The sequence below is a fragment of the Crassostrea angulata genome, chromosome 6 (assembly GCF_025612915.1).
Source record: "Crassostrea angulata isolate pt1a10 chromosome 6, ASM2561291v2, whole genome shotgun sequence".
Lineage (NCBI taxonomy): Eukaryota > Metazoa > Mollusca > Bivalvia > Ostreida > Ostreidae > Magallana > Magallana angulata.
Window position 1 is genome coordinate 29593834 of NC_069116.1, and position 27220 is coordinate 29621053.

Below are 27220 nucleotides of genomic sequence, written 5' to 3' on the forward strand. Positions count from 1 at the left end.
TCAACAAAGAATTATTCCTTACCTGTTAAAATGGTTTAAGTTAATCTATTATTCAAAAATGTGTACGTATAGTACTAGGGATTTAAATTGACAAACAACAATTTATTGGTTGATTATAAGTTGGGAAACCCCCAGAAAACTTCTTCTATATAAATAGATTGGACAAGAAAGGAGATCAACATTTCACTTTTAAATCAATTCCCAAGTCAAGGCGGAAAAGGTCTTTAATGATGTTGATCATTATGATTATCACAACTCTGTTCTCAGGTATAGGTATCTGTCTATCTGTCGGCTGTCTGTCTGACTGTTTCTCTCTCTCTCTCTCTCTCTCTCTCTCTCTCTCTCTCTCTCTCTCTCTCTCTCTCTCTCTCTCTTTGTGCATATTTTTTTCAAGTCTTATTATTTTTAACTATCCACTTTTGTGTCTTCGCTATATTTGTACCTTTTGAAATCTCTCTCTCTCTCTCTCTCTCTCTCTCTCTCTCTCTCTCTCTCTCTCTCTCTCTCTCTCTCTCTCTCTCTCTCTCTCCTTGACGTGTATTTATTCTCATGAATAAAGGAAGACAAATTGCTTATTTTTATTTTAATGAAACTGAGTTACCATTTATAATTGATCAGGTAACTATAACGATCTCAAGGACTGAAAATTGTGTTTTAATTATTTCGAAATATTGTCAGCATAAGAATTAAGTTTTCGTGAAAAAAAAATGAACAACCAGAACATAGTATACAAAATCAAATAAAAAAGGGATAAGTGATGCAGATATGCATAAAATTTGTGCTAGGGTATTCTCTAAATAACAGCCTTTTAAATGTTGCAGATGGAATAAATTTGCTGTAATACTTGTCAAAAGCTATTTATTTGAGAAATGTCAACCAAAACAAAGTATAGAGTTATAAATCAGAGGTCACAAATAAATATAAGTCTGGACGTAACAGAAATGTTGTAAGAGCTATGACAGTATGTTTGTGTTGTGCTAATAATTACGTTAAATTTTGAGTTTCACTGTTTTGTTTACAAAGGTCCACTCCAATCAGATATGAAATATGCATGAAAAAAAAAATTGCTAAAATTAGTTAATTTATTTTGCACTTTCGATAAGTATTAGTGGTATATCAAAGATTGACTAAATGCAAATTATTGTCCGATAAACTGAGATATGACTACATGTAGGTGTCACCTGCCACAAGGGTCATCATTATCTCCCAGGCGAGGTCTCTCATCAACAATCAGCTTCTTTTCTGTTGGAAAGAGAAAAGAAGGCCACAAATTGCTCCTTCATGTGAGATAGACAAGCCATCCTGCCAGGTGAGTTAGTTTCCGTTATCTACATGGAGACGAAAACACATTTCTCAATTTTTATTGTACTATGAGTACATGTATAAATACTGATAAAATAACATTATATGTTTGAGACATTACTGCTCTTCGATGCCCAATGTTTTTGCATCAAGCGTCTAAATTAAGGAGAAAATCATGAAATACAATCCTTTGTTTACATAAAAGTTCCATTTTCCGTCTTAGCGGGTATGTTCTATGTTAACGGTACACACCACCTTAATATCACATCAAAGAGCCGAAACACACAGTCAGGAGGTTGTTTGATCTGCTCTTGTGCACGAAGAAAGGTACATGGGTTCTAATTCCAAGCGGAGTACATGACACATTAAAGTAAATAGTTGTGAATCTTTTAAAATCTGAAAACCCTTTATTTCTAGAACTAGAATGAACCTGTACGAGAGTCCTATTGTTTAGGATACAGTTGTCCCTCAGGGATGACCTGCTATCTGTCCACACCTTGTCCAGCTCACTATACACTTAGCTGTATCGGTAAGTTTTTTTCTTTCTGTCTCTACAGGACTCGAGTTATGAGTTCCCAGGCCACCTCGAAATAAGATATAGCTATTCTAGTCAATGCATTTTATACATGAAATCATTTTATTTCGATGTTACATTGTGTTTTTCAAGGAACATTGAAACTATCATTTTGATAACTCCTACGTTTATTAAATGATAAAAATAATGAAAATGAATAAATAAACTGTTTTCTTTATTATATATACCAACAAATGTGGTTATATTGTTTGATGATATGACGATCATTTGCCTTTTTATGCTTTATGTTATTTTCTCATGACATGATATTTCTTAAATTTGTTCTAGAAGCGGATATTTTAGGTTTACATTGATACCTTTGACTTATTTTAGCATGCTGCAATTCTATTTTAACGTAATGCTTTTTTGATACTTTATGATGAAATTTCATCATTATATGAGTGTAGTTCTTGAGAACTTGGTAAAAGTTTGACCTTATATGATAACATTGATTCGATATGTGATGATATTTGATATTATATGCTCAAACTTGTCTTTTTATGCTCTCACTGTTTAATATTGAATAATACAGTTTTATATTGTCACCGCAAGACTTAAAAGTACATGCACGTGATAAATAAGATTTAGCCCTGAATCATTTAGAAAAAGGTATTTACTTGTAACAATCTGTTATCAAAATCATGCAATTCTTGAGTCATGAAGAGAGTTTGGCTACCCTTCTTTGAAAGATTTTCTCATTAAATTGTGCAAAATAGATGTATCAAACAGAGTTTATGAATAGAAATTAACGAATCAAGAAGTTAATGATGAATATGTAGTGGATTTTAGGACCATCTTGTTTAGGAAGAATGAAAGAAAATAAACATCAGTAATTTGAATTTATGTAAATAAATTAAATACAATAGAAAATGAAACCCCTATCATATTTGTTAAAATAAGTATTACCTATGCAAAGTACTCTCGTATACATAAGCATTATACATGTACCATGTAAAATCCAAAAGAACAATTAAAACATTTTTAGAACTTGGTGTTCTTTAAACCACCATAATGAACTGATTACGTTGTATAAAGCCAAAATATCAGCATATGAGTTTTAACAAGCAATAAATTAGTAGTATCGAATAGAAAAAATATGTATCAACAATAAAGAAGAGTAATCAGCATAAAAAGAAAAATTATAATTGTTAGGCATATTAGGAAGTACCACAATGACATGAATGTGATTTGCATTGCACTTGTGGTATACATATCTGTTTTCAAAGTTTATAGATTTTTAAATATCCATCGTTCGTTTAGATTTATAATGCGGATTGTTTAATTCACAATCTTTTTTTTTTAAAGCAGATCCATGTGCAAGTTTTCCATGCGAGCACGGTGGAACGTGCTTCAAGATCTCAGATTCCACATTCTCGTGTTCCTGTGTTTCTGGATATAATCCAGCTACAAATTGCGCTACTGGTATGGCATTGCATACATTAACAAAGTTGGCTATGTGAACAAATTTGAAACGTAATCTTCATAAGGAGCTTATACCTTCAAAATGTGTGCTTATTAACAGCTTTTTGTTTTTAACAGTGTTCATTAATATTTTAAAAAATGAAAAATATATGAAAAAGGAAAAGTGAGATATTAAATATAAAAGATCCTTAAAAAAATTTACATAAACATATACCTGTTACCCAGATTACCAGAATTTGCGATAGTGCTTTTTAAATGTAAAATTACACCTTTCTCAAAGCAAACCCAAATGCACCAACACAATTCATGAACTTAAAAAAAATGTGTATCTAAGTTTTCAAAAAACAAGGTAATTGTGTCGGCTTTATTTATTTTTTCCCCTAAAAATTCCATTTTTTAGAAATTAATGAATGTGACAGTAACCCGTGTCAAAATGGCGCCACGTGTGTGGATGAATTGAACAGATACTCATGGAATTGTATACCAGGTTATATGGGCACCCACTGTGAAATTGGTAATGTGTGTGTATGTATGTATGTATGTATGTATGTATGTATGTATGTATGTATGTATGTATGTATGTATGTATGTATGTATGTATGATACAAAATAATAACATACGATAAATAATCAATTAACGTTATGTTGTATTATGTGCAAACATTTTATAGACATTGATGAGTGTCAAAGCTCACCCTGTCAGAATGGTGGGAGTTATAATAATTTGGTCAATCGGTTTGAATGCACCTGCTCGGGGAGATATAATGGAACTGTTTGTGAAAAGGGTAATTTTTTGAGTTAATTCTGTTAAAGTTAAAAAAATTAATTACTGGTATCTACAAGTTGACATATGGTTATACGTTTGTTTAACGTTTAAAGCTGCATATAAGTGACACATTTTATTAATACAATATCGAATTTTGTTTTCCATGTTTGGATATTTTTAAAAGAGACAGAAAGAGATTTCTTTAAAAAGCATTCTAAAGTTTAAGATTTTTAACACAAATCACTTTTATTTGTAACAACAAACAGATTTAACAAAACAAAAAGATGCCAAAAGTCATCAAACTAAACTACATATATATACATTGTGTATATATATATAAATATATATATATATATATATATATATATATATATATATATATAACACTTTTTTAATGTTTATTCTAAATTTTCTTTGTTATGTCTTTGATTTTATTGTCAAAACGTGTAAAGTCATAAACAAAACAAAAAGCAAAAAAATAAAATAACTCAAATTTTCAGATTGCCGACCTGGATTTTAACAGGTCCTTGGATTTTGTGTCCAACATCATTAAAGACCTTTCGATAGGTCCCAATGATTTCCAAATAGCCATTATAACATTTTCATGGAACGCCACTTTGGAGTTTTCTTTTGATGAGTATAGTAACGATCAGTCTCTTATTGACGCTATAAAAGGTGTCATGGCAAACCTTGGTCCGACCTATTTGGCGGAAGCACTAAACTTGGCGGAACAGGTACGTAAATATCAACGTAACCTATGTTTATATTGTAATCTCTTATTCCAAATTAACCCTAAATTTTGCGACATCTGCATAAAATGATTCCAGATACTTGAATATCAAAAGGATGTTCTACTTTTTATCACTATATATATGCTATGTACTTAAATTGGTAGCAACGTTGAAATATACGGTTTTTCAACATCAACACACAACATTTAAATTTTGTTGTTAAGCCTTTTGGAGCTCAGGGAGAAGATCAAATGACACATTGTTTAAAATAATTTGAGTAATGCCATTAGCATTTTCTGTGAAATAAAGTTAACTTATATCTGAGGGGACGGGGTGGGGGCGGTGGGCTGTTGTGAATATGTCAGAGATTCCGAGTACGATAAAGTAGAATCTTTCTTTCTTGTCAAAGAGTTCTAGTGGTACAGGGAATGGAAGAAGACCCTCCGTCCCGTGTTATGTGGTGATTCTCACAGACGGCTGGCTACAGATGTACAGGAATACGTGACGCAGGCTAGACTTATGCAGTGGCGAGGCGTCCGGATGATGGGGGTCGGGATTGGTAGCTCTATGTCTCACACTGACTTAATAACCTTATCTTCTAACATCGATGACGTGTTTTCTCCAGATAATGACGATATGCTGAATACCATACTCAAAGAAACGTCACACCAAGACTGCAATGGTGAGGCTTGACCAAGATTTATTCTTCCATCATCTCGATGTAGATTTAGTTAATATACATGTAGTTACTTGGATAAAACAATGTTGTTTATTTTGATTTCAGATTGCAGCTTGCGTTTGGATTGCGATGTTATATTTTTGGTTGATATTACACAGACAGGACAAGAACTTGCCTCTGCGAGTCGGACAATGAGAGAGATTTCGTCCTTCTTCAGTTTAGGCTTGAACAAAGCCAGAATAGGCTTGATGACGTATGCCTCAAACGTCAGCAATCAGTTTTCTATGACAATGCACACAGATCATAGCACACTGTATCCGGCTCTAAGCAAAGTCCCACGATTAGAAGAGGACTCTGATATTGTAAACGCTCTAAGGCATGTCTGTAATTTTGGATTTGCTCCCTCAAACGGAGGGAGGTTGGATTCTCGGAAAGTAGTTGTTATGTATTCTAGTGGGAATTGGTCAGACTTGGGAACCTTGCAGTCCGAATTGAAAAACTTAACGTCCAACGGTTATCGCTTGTTTAACGTTGTAACTAGTTATGATGAAGCTAAAGTGAATACGTTGATGAACCATTTTGAACCCACCTATGGTATAATCAATGCCATGACAGCAGATTCCAAGTCAAGTCTTAAAACTTTTGCTGCAGAAGCAATGTATGAAATCTGTGACAAAGATATCTTCGCCAAACGAGCAATATAAAGGCACAGTCACATTGCAATCGAACTGGTATCATATGTTTTCACTGGACTGCTAGTGTAAGGGATCGATGAACCGAGAACTCTTAGCTGTAGATTTTGTAAGTAAAAGGTAACAAGTCTCCAAGTTCAGATAAAATATGCACATGCACCATAAGTTAGGTGTGTAACTGGTAAACTAGAACTATTGAGATCAACAAATTTTTAACTATTGTATATCAATGATGTATTTTTGGTAAAGCATAAACTCATCTGAACTGGAATTTGTCAACGAATAAAAAAGTAATGATGTTGTGGGTTTTTTTCGTTCTATTTCATTGTGCTTGGTTGATAAGGGCTTTATATACAGCAGTTATGAAACTTTAAAGTAGAAAATAACTGTATTTGTGGAATAAAGTGTTATCTGATAAAGCTAGAAGGAGTCTTTTTTAAAACAAAAAATGATGAGACGATAATTAAAAAACCCCAAAAAGACTACAAACTTGAAGTAATTGACTATGGAGCAATAACCACAGTCACAGCAGTCACGAAAAACTATCATGTAAAGCACGTTTTTTTATCACTTTTGATAAATCTATTAAAATTTATCTTTGTTTCTTAGTTTTTTTAAGTACATATACCCAGAATAACTAGGTATTTAGTGTCAGAAATTTAATCATTTAACAATTCTTTTGGCAATTCAAGGCCAATACACTAGAACTATAAAAAACAAAAACTGTGATTCTTCTTTACACTTCCTCTCAAGAAACCAAGGTAAACTGTACGTCATTCTTATACCACCGTTTTATGTCTTTGACATGTAATATTTTAGTCACCCTAGCCGTTTTGATTTTCCAGATATACTGAAAAATAGCGCTTGAATGTCTTTAGGTTTCCATAAAAAAGGTTTGGTAAATATCAATAAGTGCCTAAACTTGGTAAAAGCAAATTTTTACAACAGTACTGTAATATGACTTCCTAATAAATTCCTTTCAGGAATCTATATTTTTGAAAGGAAAAACTGCTTAAAAACAGACTGTTTTATGCTAAAAATGCAGAAATGGCGGGAAAAGGTTGTCTTTACAATGTCATATTTCTAAATTGTGGGCACTTGAACCAAAATGAATATTATGTAAACACATCACATACATATCTGTACTAAGAAAACAAAGAATTATGATAAAATGATGATGTTCATTTTAGGGGGGCCATTTTATGCCCATATCATATATATAGTCCTTTGCAAGAGTTCATTAAAATCAAAGGGAAAATATTTTTACATTTATTAATAAGAAACTGAACAGCATTCGTTCAATAAATGAAACTTTTTTGAGGAACCAAAGTTGACAATAATTTCTGAACATCTGTAAGAAGTTGTAACTTGAATATATTTAAAATCATTTGTGATTGTAGATTTATTCAAATTTTAATACCATTCATAAATAATTGTTTTACATATTAGGATGAATTAAAATCATCAGCATTCTAAATAATAACAAGCCATAGAAAAACTATGATTAGATATTTAAGAATCTTTTCAATGTAAACAGAACAACGAGTAATAGTTTTACAGTTATGTTTTTCATTGCTTTCTTAAAGTTTAGTTTATAAGTTTGGTAAAATCATTATAATGACAAGCTATAACTTGATTATTGAAAAAGTATAGTCTGTCTACTGAATTACATGTATTAACTGTCTACCAAATTATTTACTGGTATTAAAATTGATACCATTAACATCATGATGTGCATGACAACGGAGACTATCTGAAGAATGGCACGTACTTTGTAAACCCCTACCCTTAACTAAATGATTATGCATGTATGTATTTTTTCAGTGCATGTATGTATTTTTATTTTGTGGTATCACGCATTGAATGGTAGATTTTATGCAATAGGTCATAGCCGACGATGGCTATACCATTCATTTCAACTATCTTAACCGTTTTATTAGGTGATATATTAGCGAACTTGAATATATTGACATCTTGGTATATGTGTTTAACATCCCCTCCCCCTGATGACAGGGCAGTTACAAATCTAAATTTTTATACTAATAGAATAGTTAGTTCTAACAGATATTGAATTTAAGCGTTTTAATTCATAAATCAACTATGAATCACTTTCAATTCCCTTTTGAAATTTGTGTAGATTTGTACAACTTACTCAAACCATATGGGATAATAAACATTAAGTTTGGAACTTTGTGTCACTTTTTGGAAGTTGAACACTTTAATAATATATTTCCATGTGCATTCTAACATTTTAAAATTCAAACAAATGCAGCGGTTTGTTGCTGCATAAAATATGAAACAAATTACCTTTAAAGGACAGTCGTCAATGAAATGGTTTAAATAGTTTTTTAAATCAGATTTCTTTACCTCTATTGATTCTGGAGATTTAAACTGATCAACAAAATCCCTGCACTTTATTGGTGGACCAGACTTAAGAAAATAAGGAAAACCCAGAACACCAACCTATATAAAGTTATTGGAAAAAAGGAAGAGAAAATCTTTCGCAAACAAACTAAGGAAAGTTGGTGTATATGGTGGGGCAAAGAAAGTTCTTACTGATGTTGTCTTTTTTAGTTATGACAGTAACAGTTCTGATCTCAGGTAGATACAACAATCTCTCTCTCTCTCTCTCTCTCTCTCTCTCTCTCTCTCTCATACTTTACAATATCATCTTTCTATTTTTTGGTTTAATTTAATAGCTCTTACCGCCGGTAGAAACAAAAGTTTCCCCTGGTTACCACTACATTGTACTATACTATACTTGTACTATATATACTATATATTCTGTAAATAAAACTGCATGTAGGTGTCACTTGCCACAAGGGTCATCATTATCTCCCGGGCGAGATCTCTCACCAACAATCAGCTTCTTTTTTGTTGGACAGAGAAAAAAGGGCCACAGATTGCTTTAATGAATACGCCTGTGAGAGAGATAAGCCCTCTTGTCAGGTAAGTTTGTGTCCAGGTATTGCATTCATATTTTTATGGACATATTTTTGATCTTGAATACACGTACTAATGAATATTTACCATTGGAAATGTAAAGTGATACTCGTATATTACACCCGTCATATATATCAGACCTTAATTGTAGTTTACCTTACTGATATTACTTCAAATGCACAATCGAATTGTTAACTCAAGTACACAAAAATGTTATTTAAGGGTTTGTTTGTTTGTTTGGTTGGTTTTTGTTCTTTTATGTTTGTTTCCATTATATGGTTGTTTCTGTTTGTTTCTTTTTTGCTGGGGAGGGGTTGTTTCTTTTTTTAATATAAAAAACTATTATTTTCAGAGTCAGAATGAACCTGTGCGAGAGGAATATTGTAAAGGATACATCTGTTCTTCGGGGACGACCTGCTATCTGTCCACACCTTGTCCAGCTCACTACCAGCTTAGTTGTATAGGTGTGTAATGTCAAGAATCGAAAACTATCGGTATGGGCACACAGCCTATAATAAGCCTTGCCTTAAAACTTTTTATCTCAGAAAGCTTGAAGCTTAAAGCTACTATACTATTCCATAAAATGTTCTCTTCCTATAATTTATTTCAAATGCGGGGTTGTTTTAATTTCGAAATATATTCTCTAGTTTTGACATTTTTATTTTTTCCTATAAAATAGTAGTGTCTTATTTTCGTGCAGCTGATCCATGTGCAAGTTTTCCCTGCGAACACGATGGAACGTGCACCAAGCTCTCAGATTCCACATTTTCGTGTTCTTGCGTTGCTGGATACGACCCTTCAACAAATTGCGCTACTGGTACAGTATTTATCGTGCTAACGTTTCTGCATTAAGGAAAATCTTAAACGTTATCTTTGCAAACTTGATGTAAAAATTATTCTTAAAAACTTTTAATTGCATTGGGACATCTTCGAATGACCAAAACACATTTATTCCTTACCTTTAGAAACCGATCAATGCAACTTTTTTTAGTATTAGTTTACAATTCTAGTGTAAAAAAAATATATAAGAAACTATCATTTAGATAGAAGATTTACATAAATGTAAGAATTGAATTATTATATGCATGCATAGTTTTAAACATAAACATTTTCAATTATGCTTTTTTTTTTTTGCTTGCCCAGTATTTTTGCGATTTCGAAACTTCAATGAAATAATACAATACATTATCAAACAAGTCGTGTATATTGCAATTGAATGCGAGATGAAAGTTGTCATAAAAAGATCGGTTATCTGATCATCGCAACAAAAACTAGATATCTAGTACATATGAATCAGCGAGGCAGGTGAATATATTTATATATATCGTATTTTGTAAAATGGAAAATATTGTGAATCAATATCAATAACATCCACGCGATTTAACCTGGTACAAAAGTATCGGAATATTATTGTACAGAATTAATAGTATCAAAATGTGAATTCATTCTTTTATTATCATTTTTCATCTTATACTTTCAACGTGATATATTAGTGTATTTATGAATAACAAATTTAAGGTCAGTTTAAATGGTTTTAACAAAACATTTAAATAATTTTTTTTCAGAATTTAACGAATGTGACAGCAATCCCTGTCAAAATGGCGCCACGTGTGTGGATGATTTAAACAGTTACAGTTGTAGTTGTCAATCAGGATACCAGGGCACCCACTGTGAAACAGGTACATGTACTATAACCATTTAATCTAAAATAATAGTATTTTATAAAGCATAAAACAATGTAATGTAAGGGATTATTTATCAAATATTGATGTTACAAAATAATGTTTATAGTAAAATAATGATTACAGATACAAGTGTTGTTATATAGAGGAGTGCTATGATTGCGTATTCTGTGATTTCCATTAAAGTTATTGCATGCATTTAAGAATAAGATTTGTACTGGGGGATCCTCTATGCACTGTGGACGTATTTAAATTACCAAACATTAAAATCTGCGTAGGTATAAAATACTTTAAAACGCTTAACAAAAGACATTCATATACCAAATTCAAGCTGTCACCATTTCAAGCCCTCATTAACTTTGGTTTTCAAATTTCATACATTGAATGACGATGTGTGCAATAATTGTATATTTTTGTGAATAAGTAAATATCATAATACATCATGGGTTATAAGAGGTGCAATTTATTTGAATAAAAGAGCGTTTATAGTACAAAGTGTGCATCCAAGAACCGTGCAATGTAAATTTCTGTTATTCGTGTACATGTATCGTGTACATGTATCTGTAGCTATCAAGCAAACCTATTCAACGATATCTTATGCTGAGGGTTTTTATACAGAAATTAATAGATTTCAATGAGAAATAAAGCTTAAATGCTTATTTGTACCCCAACTGAATGAAAAATGAAATTTCGCATATATGTAGAATAATCCAATAGTGTAAGATTTAAACTTTTTAATTTTTTTTTCATTAAATTTAAATAATCTTTTCAGAAATAAACGAATGTGACAGCAACCCCTGTCAGAATGGTGCCACGTGTGTGGATGAATTGAACAGATACTCATGTACCTGTCAACCAGGTTACCAGGGCACCAATTGTGAAACAGGTAATGTACACCAACATGTATATACAATACATAATCAAATTTGTGTACTGTGATACTTTTTGTGAGAAAGAAATACTAGAATAAGCATTCTTTAATATATTGAGTTTAAGTTTATACGCAGAGGTTGATTTTTGGAGCCACAATGGAATAAGTATAGCCCTTACAGCCATGCTATCCAATTATGACCCCCCGGCATTGCGGGGGAAAACACGGGATGGGATTGTCGTCAAATTTTTACATATGGAAAATAGTGAATGAAAACTCTTTAATTATCTTTTTCTCAAACTCATTTTGTCATGCTGAAACTTGTGTGAAAGCTTCCTAAGGTTGTGTAGATGTAGATTCCAATCATGATTACAAGCGGTAAGACGGAACTTCAAAAATATTTACATAGGATTTAATAGAGGAAAATCTTAAAGATTCTAAGCTGATATTATCACAGTTATGGCTATTGTTACTCAAGTGAGCGATGTGGCCAGACGGCCTCTTGTTATAATGGTTATCATATTTATTTCAAACGTTAGGAGAATAGTAGAGCAACAGCCATGTAATGAATAATTTTGCAAAAATTGAACCTTCATGTCATTAAACATTTACCCCCAGATTATCAAACTTACAGTGTGCCCCTTTATAATGAAAGAGGGTCTGTTTAGCTGTTTCATCGGCGAATTTTTGTGTGTTCATCCCTAACCTTTTATTTTTTATACTCCTACCTAAAACCACTGATCTAATTTTAACTTTGCATAAAGTATTCAATAATCACATTTGTTAAAAAATGAACTGAACACTTTCAAAAAAAAGCAAAACAAAATCATTTAATAGAATGTCTTTTAAAAATTCTTAAGAACATTGCACAAAACATGCCAATAAGTACGAGAAAGCTTCAGTCTTAATATAGAGAACATTGTAAATTGCTCATACCGTTGCCCCAGGACCAAGGTATGGGTTTTTTTTAGGAAGGCCACAGAGATTTAAATATATAAACTATTTGTATGGAGCATTGTTCTCAAAAGATACAATAATACAAAATATTATGAATGAATGCAACCTAAAATTGTCTCTTAATTGCTTATGTTTAAGATATAAATTCAAATATAACACTGTGCCGGAAAATTATGCCAGGGCATTTTGGCACACGTCTCAGCTGCATGTATCAAAAGATTCAAATATTCCATATGATAGACCATTGCTTTCAAAATTTGTAACAATCTTTTCTATCAATGTATTTCACCAGTCAGGTTAGATATATTTACCTTTAAAAAATAAATTCCTACAAAAAATAATTTACCCATAGGAAAATCAAATTTTTCTGTAGGATATTAGAAATTTTCTACCGGAATAAAAAATCTGTCTAGAGGAATTTAAATTCCTATAGGATTTGAACTAAACTCCCATAGGATTTTAAAATCCGATAGGAAATCTTAATTTCCCATTTAAAAACACTACCTGTCTGAATCTTTTTGTAGGAAATACTGTTCTAAAAGAAATGTAATTCCTACCGAATTTTTTAGAAAATTCTACAGGATTTTCAATATTTCCTGTAGCAAAATTATTTCTCCTATGGGAATTATCACTTTCTTGAGATATTAATATATAAAGGTAAATATATTACCTGTCAGGTGAGACAGACTAAACACAAAAGTGGTTATATACCCTTTAGACAATTGTCTATCATTTGGTATGTTTGGATTTTTAAGAAACTGCATATTAAGTGGGTGGAAAAATGCCATCTTGGCACTGGCATAATTTTCCGGCACAGTGTTATAAATAATATATTTTGAATATTTCAAACCATGAGACCCCCCCCCCCAAAAAAAATAAATAAATAAATAAATAGGTGCCATTCATGAGTGGTTTCGACATAAGATTTCAGGGTTAATTAATAAAAAAAAAAGAAATGTTATTCAGATAAGTCATTTTAATCACTTGCTTATTTTCCAGAAATTAACGAATGTGACAGCAATCCCTGTCAAAATAGCGCCACGTGTGTGGATGAACTGAACAAATATTCTTGTACATGTCAACCAGGTTACCAAGGCACCCAGTGTGAAACGGGTAATACATTCATTGACAGAGACATTGCTGGAATTCTTAAAAAACAAAATCTTTAAAGTATCTTAACAAGTTTAATGAAAAGTTTGTTCAGGGTTGATGGAAATATTGTAAAGTAGGTTCTTTATTTCATTGAAAGATATAACATGTTTTTCAGACATTGACGAATGTTCTAGTAATCCTTGTCAAAATGGCGCCCAGTGTGTGGATTATGTGAACAGGTACTCCTGTACTTGTGTACCAGGTTACCAGGGCAGCCACTGTGAGACAGGTAAAGAAGATACGCACACATTATTTAAGCAATAAAACCTGTCGGCGACAATATTTTTTTTCAATCGCCGAAATTAGTACTCTTAAACAATTCAGCCACTTTTAAATATAGCATTTTAAAATGATGCTATCTGCTATTGAGTCTTAAACCTGATTTAAACGTGAAAAATACTCAGCAAGAATTTTTTTCTTGCAAGACAATATTTCACTGACATATTCAGAGATATGCTGTCACACAGTTTTTGTTGCTTTAGAATACACAATTGTATGTGTTTTATTGACTAGCCTTATGCTAGTGGTATGCAACCAATTAACAATACATGTTATGCAAGGTTTGATATAATTGTGAAAATGGAAATTTTTTTTCAAAAGGATTTACTTATTTCACACTTTTAATATCATTTCAATCTCTTTTTCTTTTTTTCTTTTTTGTGAAAGATTTATTTAAACGAAGAATTTTAAATTTCTGAACTGTTTATCATGTATTTGTCGCATATTAGACTTCAGAGTAACAAAAAAAAATAGATGTCAACAAACCAATTTAATTGACATGTAATCTTAATATATAATGATAAAGCAGTAGAAATTCAATTTTCTTGGGGTTTTTTGTTTTTGTCTTTTGGGGTTTTTTTTCGGGGGGGGGGGGGTTAAAATTTGTTGTCAACATACCACATTAATAAAATAACGTGTATTTCTAATGTTAAATAAAAAAGTTGGAGTTTCCAATTTTAAGGTTTTTTTTAGTTAAAAAACGTTTGTTTTATAAAGAAATAAAATATATCGTTATACTAAAAAAAATTATCTTATACAAATTATGCTGCAAACTGTGTAACAACTTTTTCTCGGAAATTTATCACCAACATTTTTTTATTTCTATTCTTTTATTTTGATAATCTTATTTTCAGATGTTAACGAATGCGACATTAATCCCTGTCAAAATAGCGCCACGTGTGTTGATGAAGTGAACAAATACTCTTGTACCTGTCAACCAGGTTACCAGGGTGGCCAGTGTGAAACAGGTTACGTACAGTGTGTATACCAGTAATAATTTAACATGTTCATGAAATGTTGTGATTGGTTATTTTTTTAAAACTATATACATATGAACTTAAGATGGATTTCTGTAAGAGGTGAAAACAATATGTACGTTTAACTTTGTTATGAATAAATATATGTACTTTTCAGAAACAAACGAATGTAATAGTAACCCATGTCAAAATGGGGCCTCGTGTATCGATGAAGTCAACAGATACACGTGTAGTTGTGTATCAGGTTATATGGGCACCCACTGTGAAACAGGTAATAAACATCTATAATCATGAAGAATTTATACATTATTCAACTTGTAGACAATCAACATTTACAAAAATGATATCGTAATGTTGTGAACGATGAAATTATGGAATTCAATTATTCTTATAATAATATATCATGAACATAATAAGGTGATCAAATGGCTTGCCTTTAAAAAGGGGGGTAAATTGTATTGGTTTTTTTTTTGGTTTTTTTTTTGTTTTTTGTTTTTTTTTGCATTGAAAAAGATAATCTATCTTTCAGATATCAACGAATGCAACAGTAACCCTTGTCAAAATGGCGCCCAGTGCGTGGATGAAGTGAACAGGTACTCGTGTATCTGTGTTCCAGGTTACCTGGGTACCCACTGTGAAACAGGTAGTAGATTATAGTATTTAAAATGCAACATCAAAAAGTTAATGTTTGATTAAACATGACTTTTTTATGATTGTAAGTAAAAGCACAGACATTTTCACAAAAATTTTCATAAATAGTGGGCCAAAAAAAAAAAAACAATGAAATTTATATTTGCTATGTTGCGACTGTTGATATTTGGCATAATCTGGGGGGAAAATCGTATCTTTAACATAATCATCATACTAGTATACTTTACATGTTTAATGTATGACACAGATATGGTATTTAAAAAGTATATTTTTGTTGTCTTTGAATATACATTCAATAATACATAAAAAAAATTAACAAACCTCTGTTAATTATCGTCATTACCGATCAGTACCTTGCATAGAAGAATTGATCATCAATTCTGTCATTCTTGAAGTGTTACCTGAAATGCTTCGGTTATGGTCAACGAAATCAGCATAGGTTTGCAAAATGCTGGACGGTGAACTACCTGCCCAAATGAATCCTGGGAATCATGCTCGAATTGAATAATACTTATTGAAAAGGAATAATTTTGATACCTCCAGAATTTAATCCCTAGTTGATTGTTCGTGTAATGCAATAACAAGTTCTTGTAATTAATGAAATAAAAACAAAAATTTTGGACAATCCACAATTTAGGGGGACTATTTTAAGAAAGATTTCAACAACAAAAAATAAGTATGATTCTGTAAATGTGTTTCAAAAAATGTACAAAAGAATATAAACATTGTAAACGTGTTATAAGATTGTTTTCTTTCTCAAAGATACATGTATATAACTTACGTTTCAGACATAAACGAATGTAGCAGCAACCCTTGCCAAAATGGCGCTACGTGTGTGGATAAAGTAAACAGATATTCCTGTACTTGTGTATCAGGTTACATGGGTATACACTGTGAGACAGGTAATAACACTTAGAGGCGCTTCAAAAACATCTTTCAAAATATAAAATCGTAATTTAGGAAGTGTTTTTAATCATTAATTCTATGAAAATAACTCGTACGTTTTTTTCATATTCTTTGCTAGATTATGTGAAACCAAAGGTTACTGAATCAATGTACATAGTTAAGGTTTTTGTTGATAAAAAGTCATCTTTTTTAAAGAAATTAATGAATGTGACAGCAACCCTTGTCAAAATGGCGCCCAGTGTGTGGATTATGTGAACAGGTACTCCTGTACTTGTATACCGGGTTATATGGGAACCAACTGTGAAATAGGTATGCATTCATACAAGTATGTATTATAGAAACATGTACGTCTTTAAACATATGTTGTATCATTCATAACCTGGTGCAAACCTTTTCCAGACATTGATGAGTGTCAAAGCTCACCCTGTAAAAATGGCGGGAGTTGCAATGATTTGGTCAATCGGTTTGAATGCACCTGCTCCGGGAGATATAATGGAACTGTTTGTGAAAAAGGTATTTGTATGATACTGTTCTCATGTTATAAAATATCATTTCTTGGTGTTTTAATTTCTTTTACTTTGTCACTGATTATATTTTTAAAATGTGTCTTTAAATCTGTGTACTAGAGTACTCATTAGTCTGAAATAAAAAAAAAAATATTATTCCTGTCCCACAGATTGTCGACCTGGACCGGCAGACATTCTTTTTGTTGTGGATTCTTCAGAGAGTGCAGATTTTAACCGGTCCTTGGATTTCATGTTCAACATCATTCAAAACCTCTCGATTGGACCCGATGATTTCCAAATAGCTATGGTAACATTTTCATCGAACGCCACTTTGGAGTTTGCTTTTGATGAGTACAGGGACAATCAGTCTCTTTTTGACGCTGTGAATGGTGTCACGCCAGAATATGGTCCGACCTTTTTGACGCAAGCACTTGCCTTAGCGGAACAGGTATGTCAAAATTAAGAGAGTATTTATTAACTAATCATATCAATGTGGTTTGTGCTTAGAGGGACTTAGACACGATTTGACTTAAAATTTTCAAATTTTATTTTTCCATTTTTAATGTTTGAATGGTAAATATAGAAGTTTACAATACTATGTCAAAATTTGAAAGTTAAATATCAAGTTATAAGCAAGATACAGAGTTCATAATTCTTTGTTTTGTAAACAAAGCTCGAACATTGTCAGTTTTACATATGTGTTGTGTCGGTGTAAGTTTCAATCAAATGTATCTCTTTTTAGTTGATAATAGTATCTATGAAGATATTGAATGAGTTTAAATTGTTTTTTACATGTCATTTTGTCTACGATATGGTAATTCTGTACAAGACAGGTTTTGTAAACAACTATGAGACTCGAGCTCTGTTTACATAACAAACAATTTTTACCTCTGTATCTCGCTTGTAACTTGGGCTTTAACATTCCATATTTTGTTCAATCATTTAAAATGCACCAGTAAACCACTTTATACATAAAAAATTAAAATAAAATTTTTGATCTCAAATCGTGTCCAATTCCCTTTAAATTGGCGACTTCCAACCAATTTAAACGTATGGTTTTTCCGACATAATTACACAGTTGGTGACCTTGTTATTAAACATTTTTTAGAATCGGTCCATAAATCAAATAAACAGTGTTTTAATTGATTTAAGGAGGCCGATTTGGGTTTTTTTGGCGGAAAAACTACAATAGCAAAACTCTTCATTTTTTAACCGTATGTCATTTAACCAATTCTAGTTACTTTGCAAAGTTTCAAGAAAATTGACCGTCTGGTTCTTTTTAGGGACCATCTCAAAATAGAGGTACATTTGCTAAAGGAATATATAGGAAACTGTCATTTTCCGCACTTCGAAGCAGATTAAAGAAATACTACAATAGCTTTTTTCTCAAATTGTTATATATGATTGGTAATATCATTTCCTACCTTATATGTAAAAAATACTACATTCTATCGTCTTGCTTTAGTGGGGGCCATCTCAAAATATTAAAATGCACCAAATTTTGCTAATATATTTGGAGCATTACGAATGAAGATTGGTAAAATGAATTTATTCAAAAAATAAGAAAAATGTCACCGAGGATAGCATAATTCTGTGTATGAAATTTCAACGGTGTACAATTTTTCCTTTTCTTTTATGTTCTTCCTTATAATTACTCTTACAAAGCTTCATTTTATCATTATATCATAAAAGCGCAACGGCAATGCATGCTACCCTACAGCACAACGGAAAAATCGTTTAAAAATAAACATTTTCTTTAAAAATCTAAATATTTTCATCTGTATTTTGTTTATTGTGTTCAATTTTATAAAGGACATTTTAAAAATTTCATAAAAATATTATACTAGAATGCGCAAAAACATGCGCATTGAGAACTGAAGTCGGTCTCCTTAAATAATGCAATTAGCTTTTTGGTGTGTACAAGTATTCAATAGTTTCCGGGAGTGGGGGCTGTTCTGCTTGTGATAGATTCAGAATACGAGTAAGTAAATTCATTTTATTTCTTTCAAAGATTTCTAGTGGTACAGCGAATGGAAGAAGACCCTCCGTCCCGTGTTATGTGGTGATTCTCACGGACGGGCTGGCTACAGATGTACATGAATACGTAACCCAGGCCAGACTCATGCAGTGGCGGGGCGTCCGGATGATGGGGGTCGGGATTGGTAGCTCTGTGTCTCACACTGACTTAATAACCTTATCTTCTAACATTGATGACGTGTTTTCTCCAGATAATGACGATATGCTGAATACAATACTCAGAGAAACGTCACATCAAGACTGTAATGGTAAGGCTAGATAGTACATCCTTATATCATTGCTCTGTTTTTTTCATTTATTATTGCAGTTATTATTGCAAAACATTACAGTACTGTTTTTATTTGCTTACAGATTGCATTTTGCGTAAGGATTCTGACATTATATTTTTGGTTGACGTAACACAGAAAGGACAAGAACTTTCCTCTGTGAGTCGCACGATGAGGGAGATTTCGTCTTTCTTCAGTTTTGGCATGAACGAATCAAGGATAGGCTTGATGACGTATGCCTCAAACGTCACCAACCAATTTTCTTTGACAACGCACACAGATCATAATACACTGTACCCGGCTTTGAGCAAATTCCCACAAATTGATGATGATGCAGATATGATATACGCTCTTAGGTATGTTCGCGATATTGGATTTGCTCCCTCAAACGGAGGGAGGTTGGATTCAAGGAAAATAGTTGTTATGTATTCCAGTGGGAATTGGTCAGACTTTGGAACCTTGCATTCCGAATTTAAAAACTTAATGTCCGAAGGTTATCACTTGTTTAACGTTGTAACTAGTTATGATGAAGCTAAAGTAAATACGTTGATCGGCCATTTTAAACCCACGTATGGTATAATCAATGCCATGACAGATGATTCACAGTCTGTTCTTGAAACAATTGCTGCAGAAGCAACTTATGAAATCTGTGATAAAGATATTTTCATCAAACGAGCAATATGAAGACATATATAGTACTTGACGAGTTTGTCAAAATGTTAGACGACAATATATTTGTTCCCAGCGACCTGTTCAGTCATGTTATCAAGATCATTGTCTTTAGATAATCTTAGTGTAAATGAATGTTTACTCTAGTATTTGTTTCAGTGTATTATATTCAATAAATTTATAGTCTAATATATGTTGATTAATATATTCATATATTTACGACTTCGCGGTTTTATTCCCCAAATTCTGCAACGTCTACATTTGTACCCAACTCGCGAACCACTTGCAATGTTGGCTACTGGACGGATCACTCCCCGATAAACTGGCGTGTCTTATATGACCCACTATTTGAGCAGTGGCACACACAAAAATTATGAAGAAATTGTCAAAACTGTTCTATTTCATGACGTTACATATTAATGTCTGCCTTTTAGTAAAATATCGTACAATTTAGAGATAAGGCCTTTTTTTGCATATATCGTTCCTAGTTCTCTACAGCGACCCTGACTTTCTCCTTTTTTCATACTATCTTCGGCATGCAATACAGAATCGTCGTTTTTGAAATTACCCAGTGAATGTTAAAAGTTGTGTCAAAAACTCTTTACGACTGCATTTGCTCATGCCTATTGCGTTTGCCTGGCTACCGTCAGCATCCGTGATAGTGGAACGACATTGTGAATATTTTCCATGTTCGGTTGTCGGCGTATTTAAATTATGCCCTCTTACCAATGACCACCTGTTTTCTGTTCTTCTCGGTCAACAAACATTCACCCAACTTTGTCGCTCCGAATATGTTTCTTAAAGTAGAGGCTAGTGAACATATAATGTTTGTATAATTTGACACATTTCTGTATGATCACTTAATTCCTCCTGTATATCCTATGCATTGTGGTTTTTAACTTGCAAAATTCTCCATTTCCTTAAACTTTTGACCATTCATATCATATCATATCATGATATAATACAATATAAATGAATGCATCTACCTACAAGCATGTTATTTTGCAATACCAGAGATTCTAATCCAAGATTCCAGATCAAAAACATTATATTATATTCGAGTTTGTCAAAAGATTATCAAGGAGTTGTTTAAACACACTGAATGATCGACCTGCTATAAACATTTCAATACTATACTAGCACTTGAATAGAAATGTGTTGTAACAGACATGTACTACAAGCATTGAATTTTTATCTTTTTTTATCTATTCTTAAGAAAACTAATGACGCAAGCATGAAAAGAAAACCTTTTAATGTTCCAAGATATTTCTAAGATAGTTCTGTTTGAAATAAACAAGATTGAAAATTCTGAACTTTGAACATTTTGAGTTACTAGTACTAGATAATCTGAACAGTGATGCCAGTCCAAAATTGTATTCATTTAGATGCTGAAATTATTAATATGTGTGTATTATAAATACAAAAGGTGTAAACTCGGAATGAAAAACTGTAGTACATGTGATTTTAATTTCTATTCAGAGTTTCTTCGGCGAATATACACAAATTATATAAAATTTTAGAAAAAATACATTATACACGTGTATGTAGCCCCGAAACGATGCGCGTCTAATTGAATTCCATTCTGAAAGGATAAAAAGTATATCTTCAAGATCATGTTTAGTCTTTGTTCTCAATATTTCGCCTACTTCCAAGTTGATAGTCTCACACACGGTATATAATTTTTCCCCATTAATTGATGACTTAAAGTGCTTCCACGGTTGCTGTAATATATATGATTTTGGTGAATGCTAGTTCAAAGAGCTGATTTGGGATCTTGCTATTTTTACATCTTCCAAAACTTCTTTCCAAGTAGGTTCTTTGCCATCCAAAGAGCAGCATGCTACACATATAGTAGTTGTACCTGCAATAACCCATGTTTTTTCCTATCCGTTACCGTCTGCTATCAACAGTGTAAGGGATAGATAACTATAAGCTCCCATGCAGTCAGTGATTGTCCCTCGTGCATGGTATTTAAATTACTCTTCTTTTTAGCCTTCAGTGACCCTAACGCCATTCATTGCTGATGTTGTTAGCTTATTACATGAAAGATTTTTGAAGAAAAAAACCTGATTACGACTGAATTTCCCCAGCTGATGTTCATCTCTTTTATCTTCAACTTGACACCTCTGCATTCAAAAGAGACCAAGTATTGTTTCCTTAATGACCTTAACTCTCTTCTTCTTAGTCACTATAGGCATTACTTTGCATGTTTGACTCTTTTTCGAATATCTCCAACTCATATGAAATCCGATTATCGGAATTCACAAATAAACCATTGCACGTTAACAATTGCTCTAGCCTTTAAGAAGGGTTTTTTTTTTTTTAGAAAAAAATATTTCGCAAAAAGATACTGCAACAATTAAAAAATTGTCTTCTTTCATTGTACATAATTGATGCATAATATTTCGAAAAAAAAACACCGTACCCGAAATTCCGTAACATGTTATTTCGATCATCGCTGGTTTTGAATTTAGTTCCCCTATTTCACATCCAGTTTCATTTTTGACCTAAGTTTTGCTAGCAGTAGCATGAATTAAACCATGCCCACATACGACGTGTAGAGAAAAATACACGAAACAGCTCTACAAATTTACTTTATCATATTCCTTTTCGGACTTTGTGCCATAAAAAAGTTAAAATGGAAGAATTTTTGCGGTCCGAATTGGGAATTGAAGACTTGAAGTGTCTGGGTAAAGGTGGCTCAGGTTGCATCAGTGAAGGGATGACATATCAAAGCGACAAAGGAGAAAAGTTATTTATTAAATTTAACAACAAACCTGGGGTATACAAATATAATTTTATTCTGTGAAATAAATCCATTACTATATTTATAAATGTTATGAATGTCTGTTCACTCCTCTAAAGAGATTTCGAGAATACATCTTACGAGTTCTTAAATGATTGATGTACTATATAAACTGTTGATGTGTTGATATACAGACATTAAATTTATTTATTATTATTATTATTATATCCATGTGCATATAACAATTGTAGGCTAGAACGATGTTTGATGGGGAATATAGAAGTTTAGAATGTCTCTATGCTGCAGACATTGTCCATGTTCCAAAGCCAATTAAGGTACAATACTACACCAAATCATATTGATATGTAATAAAACTGAGATATATATATGTATAATTATATAGCATATGTGTGTTAATTAAATGTACAATGGAAATACACTGAAAAGATATAGATAAAAAAAAATCAGTCAGACAATATACCTCCAGGCTACAAATGAATTTGTGGTTAAGTTACATACAAATGCAGTGTGATAATCATCTTAACTGATAAGTAAAACTTACTGTTCTGTGTTCAAATTAAAATTTTGATGTTCTTTAAATGGAATTGTTGAAAATGAGATATGAATCAGAGTTATGGTAGAATGTACATCTTGGTCATTATTGAGAAAGAAATTAGGCCAATCTTTTTATTATTAAGGTTATAGATCTACCAGAGGGAGGTTCAGCAATAGCCATGCAACACATTCAGATCAATGGATTGTCATCTCAAGCTGGGAAACTGGGAGAGCTCATGGCAAGGTTGAGTAGTTGTAGCCATCTCTCTCTCTCTCTCTCTCTCTCTCTCTCTCTCTCAATATTATTGTAGGACACAATGCAAAAATACAAATGTCTGCAATGGAATATATAGAATATTGAAAAATATAAAATAGGAGGAAGGAACAACATGTTGTCATTGTAGCAATATCCTTACAAGAGCTAAACATTTTCAAACTGCACATGGTTTTTTTTACCAGGTTGCATTTACAAAACTCAGAGATTATAGAAAAGTCTAAGAAAAGTGAGAATTTTGTTGGAAAGGCAGAAAAGTTGACACCTGTTACTCAGTTTGGATTTGACATAGATACATGCTGTGGCTTTATACCCCAAGACAACACTTGGCAGAGTAGCTGGCCGGTACAGTATAATGAATGCTGTTCATAAAGCCAATGGCTAGTTACAATGTAGGTCACAATGCTAGACTTCTGTGTGAGGTACATGTAGATATATAGTTAGTCTCTAGCTCTGACATCAAAATGTGTTTTTACTTGAAGAATACACATGCAAATATTTTATGTTTTAAATCAAAAATATTTTTTTTTTATTCTTTCCTTTCAAAGGAAAAAAAAGATTGCTGATTTTGAATAAAAATAAATTTTGAAAAAAAATGTTACAAACTTTTTAACTGATATTTACTGGTAATATGGCAAAATAAACTAGATTCACCAAAGACTAATTTGGCCCTAAAATTGACCAGATGTCAAAACAATTTCTAAAGTGTGCAATTTTGTAAGTGTTGACCATGCATCCAAATCCGTCAAACAAGGTTATTCATTATAGATGTATACATGTGTATTATTTTGTATTAACTGAATTGATTTTGTATGCATTTCAGGTTTTTTATGCACAAAAATTAAAGCAACAATTTGATTTGGTAGAAAAAGATGTGAGTATAATAACAGCCATATATTCACTCAAAGATGCTATATGAATGGTGATATTGATCAGAATTATTGTGATAATTTGCAGTTTCTTCAACTTTTGTATGCTGTCTAATTAGCCAATCTTACTTAAAAATGCAAAGGGTAAATGCAAAATAAAAAAATTATATGTTATGTTCATATTACAAGATTAATATATCATTGAAACTGCAGTTGATACTACCAAATATCCCAAAACTGGTGCTCATAAATATTAATGAAATTGATGTATATAAATGAATGCTTTAATTACCCTGATTGTTTTTAATGTTTCGGCTTTCAGTCTGGTGACAAAGAGGCCAGGGAATTATGGTCAAAACTACAACTGAAGTTGCCGTCCTTTTTTGAGATGTTGGATAATATACAACCAGCTCTTCTGCATGGGGATCTATGGGGAGGAAATGTCGGACAAGATGATGATGGTCCAGGTAAAGGGGTTTCTTTCATTAAATCTCTCTTAGTGCTCTTACCTACATACTAATTTTTCAAAGTGATTTTGGGAGAATCTTCCTCAAATTATTGATTTTCACACGCTGTCTGCATGCATACCTTGTGAAGAAAACTTTAACAGAAAAAGGGACTTATATTCATTGCCTCTATTTTTGTGTCTGTTATAGAATAAACAGATTGCAATCACGCTAGAAACATTTGTATTCATTAAAATTGAGGGAGGAGCTATAGAGCCAAGAACATTGCATTGTGACCCTGTGTTTAGAACTGAGATTGTATCAACTTATGAAAAAAAAAAGACTTTTGCAAAACATTTAAATGAAATAGGAAAACAATAGCTTATAGGAGCTATGTATATTAATATAAAAATGAAGGACAAGACCCACTTTAATTTGAAAAATAAAATCAAATTATGAAAATTTAAAAAAAAGAAGTTATTTCCCCTCTCAGATTTTGAAGAGTACCTTCTAAAATAACAAAAATTTACATTTTAAGGTACATGCAACAGGCATTGATTTTAATGTCTACCTGTATGAAATCTATATGCATGCATGCCACTGAACCTATTTACTTTGTAGTGATATTTGACCCTGCCAGTTTCTACGGCCACTCAGAATTTGATCTTGCCATTGCCCAGATGTTTGGGGGCTTTTCCACAGCTTTCTTCGAACATTACCATAAAGTGATTCCTCGTGCTGCAGGTTTCCGGAAGCGATCAGATCTGTACAAACTTTTCCATTACCTTAATCATTGGTTAGTTGTGTACTTCACTTAAATTAATGGTTAAAACACAAATAATTATGATTCTATGCGCATCTATTACATAATTAATGTACACATATTGAAACTAAGTAAATTTTTTCTAGTTGTTTCAATATTTAAATTTATACCAGTAATTCATTCAAAATTCATCTACTAAGATCAAAGGCACCTGACTTAAAATATTTTTCTAATAATAAAAAAAAGAATACCCTCTACCTAAAATTTATAAAAGAAAAATAAATAACTTCAGGTGCCTGTGACTAGAATGTGTAATCAAATGAGACGCTTAATGGGATTCTCATGTTTTCAGCATTAGTTGTACAGTCACTATCTACACCCTTCTTTTTCAGGAATCATTTCGGAGGTTCATACCGAGATTCATCTCTTTCAACACTACACCGCCTACTGAAGTAATTTGATTAGTTACTGGTGCTATCGATCGTATAAGCAGGTTAACCTTTATGTAATCTAGAGTCCTTTGAAAAAGAGCTTGTACGGAATATATAGGGACTCTGAGATTCATTTGACTTGCTGAAAAGAATCATTGAAAATTATGTTTGTTATTTGTTATACAGATTGATTCTGCTTTGCTTATACATGGATGTACATTTATACTGTTAAAATAAAAGTTCTGAAGCAGTTGTTAAGTTTGTTAATTAATGCATGGAGACTCTTTCAGGCTGTGGGGAATGAGCTATTAAGAGCATGCACATTTTCTCTTCAAACCAAAAGCCTTTTGATAACAGGAACTGTTGGTTAAATAATCTATGGACATTTTGTCCAAAAACTTCTCATTCAAAATTACCCTGCAACCTTTCTGTAACTAACTAAATGCCTGTGACCAATCAAGCAGAGCACAGCTCCTCCCACAGATGCCTAGTCATCTTCCATAGGAATAGTGTTGTTGTTCTTTTCGAACTGTTTCAAAAGTTTAGCCTGTAACCCTATTTATATGCAAAGGTAGGAGTTTTGAAACTCAACTCTGGCATTCCGACAATAAAGTATAACAATTACTGACCTACAGGCTTTAAGGGACATGGTCACGATTTTGGTCAAATTCTGTTTTTATTATTTACAATGCTTTAGGAATGCATCTCTAATGATCTAATAAAATTTGAGAGTCAGTCGTAGAAATTTAAGCAAGATACAGGGCTCACAATTCTTTGTCATGTAAACATAGGCTCGTGCCCTGTGTTTGTTTACAAAGGTTTAATATAGCAGTAAAGAATTTTTTCAAGCTAGTTTGTCTATCTTCTAATTCGTTATAAGCATAAATAAACAGTTCCTAATATTTTAGGCATTCATTTTAGGTCTAAAACTGGAATTTTCCCATCAACATTCAAAATGTAAACAAAAGCTTTGTTTACATAGCAAAGAATTGTAAGCTCCAAAACTTGCTAATAGCTCAACAAATGACACTCAAATTTTCGTTGCCTATTAAAAATGTCTTGCTGAAGCATTGT

At 32.2% G+C, this 27220-nt stretch overlaps 1 pseudogene; it reads left to right on the plus strand.

Moving 5' to 3' along the window:
* Window positions 1-242: 242 nt before the first annotated feature.
* On the plus strand, window positions 243-26399 carry LOC128187445 (matrilin-2-like; annotated as a pseudogene).
* The last annotated feature ends 821 nt before the right edge of the window (window positions 26400-27220 follow it).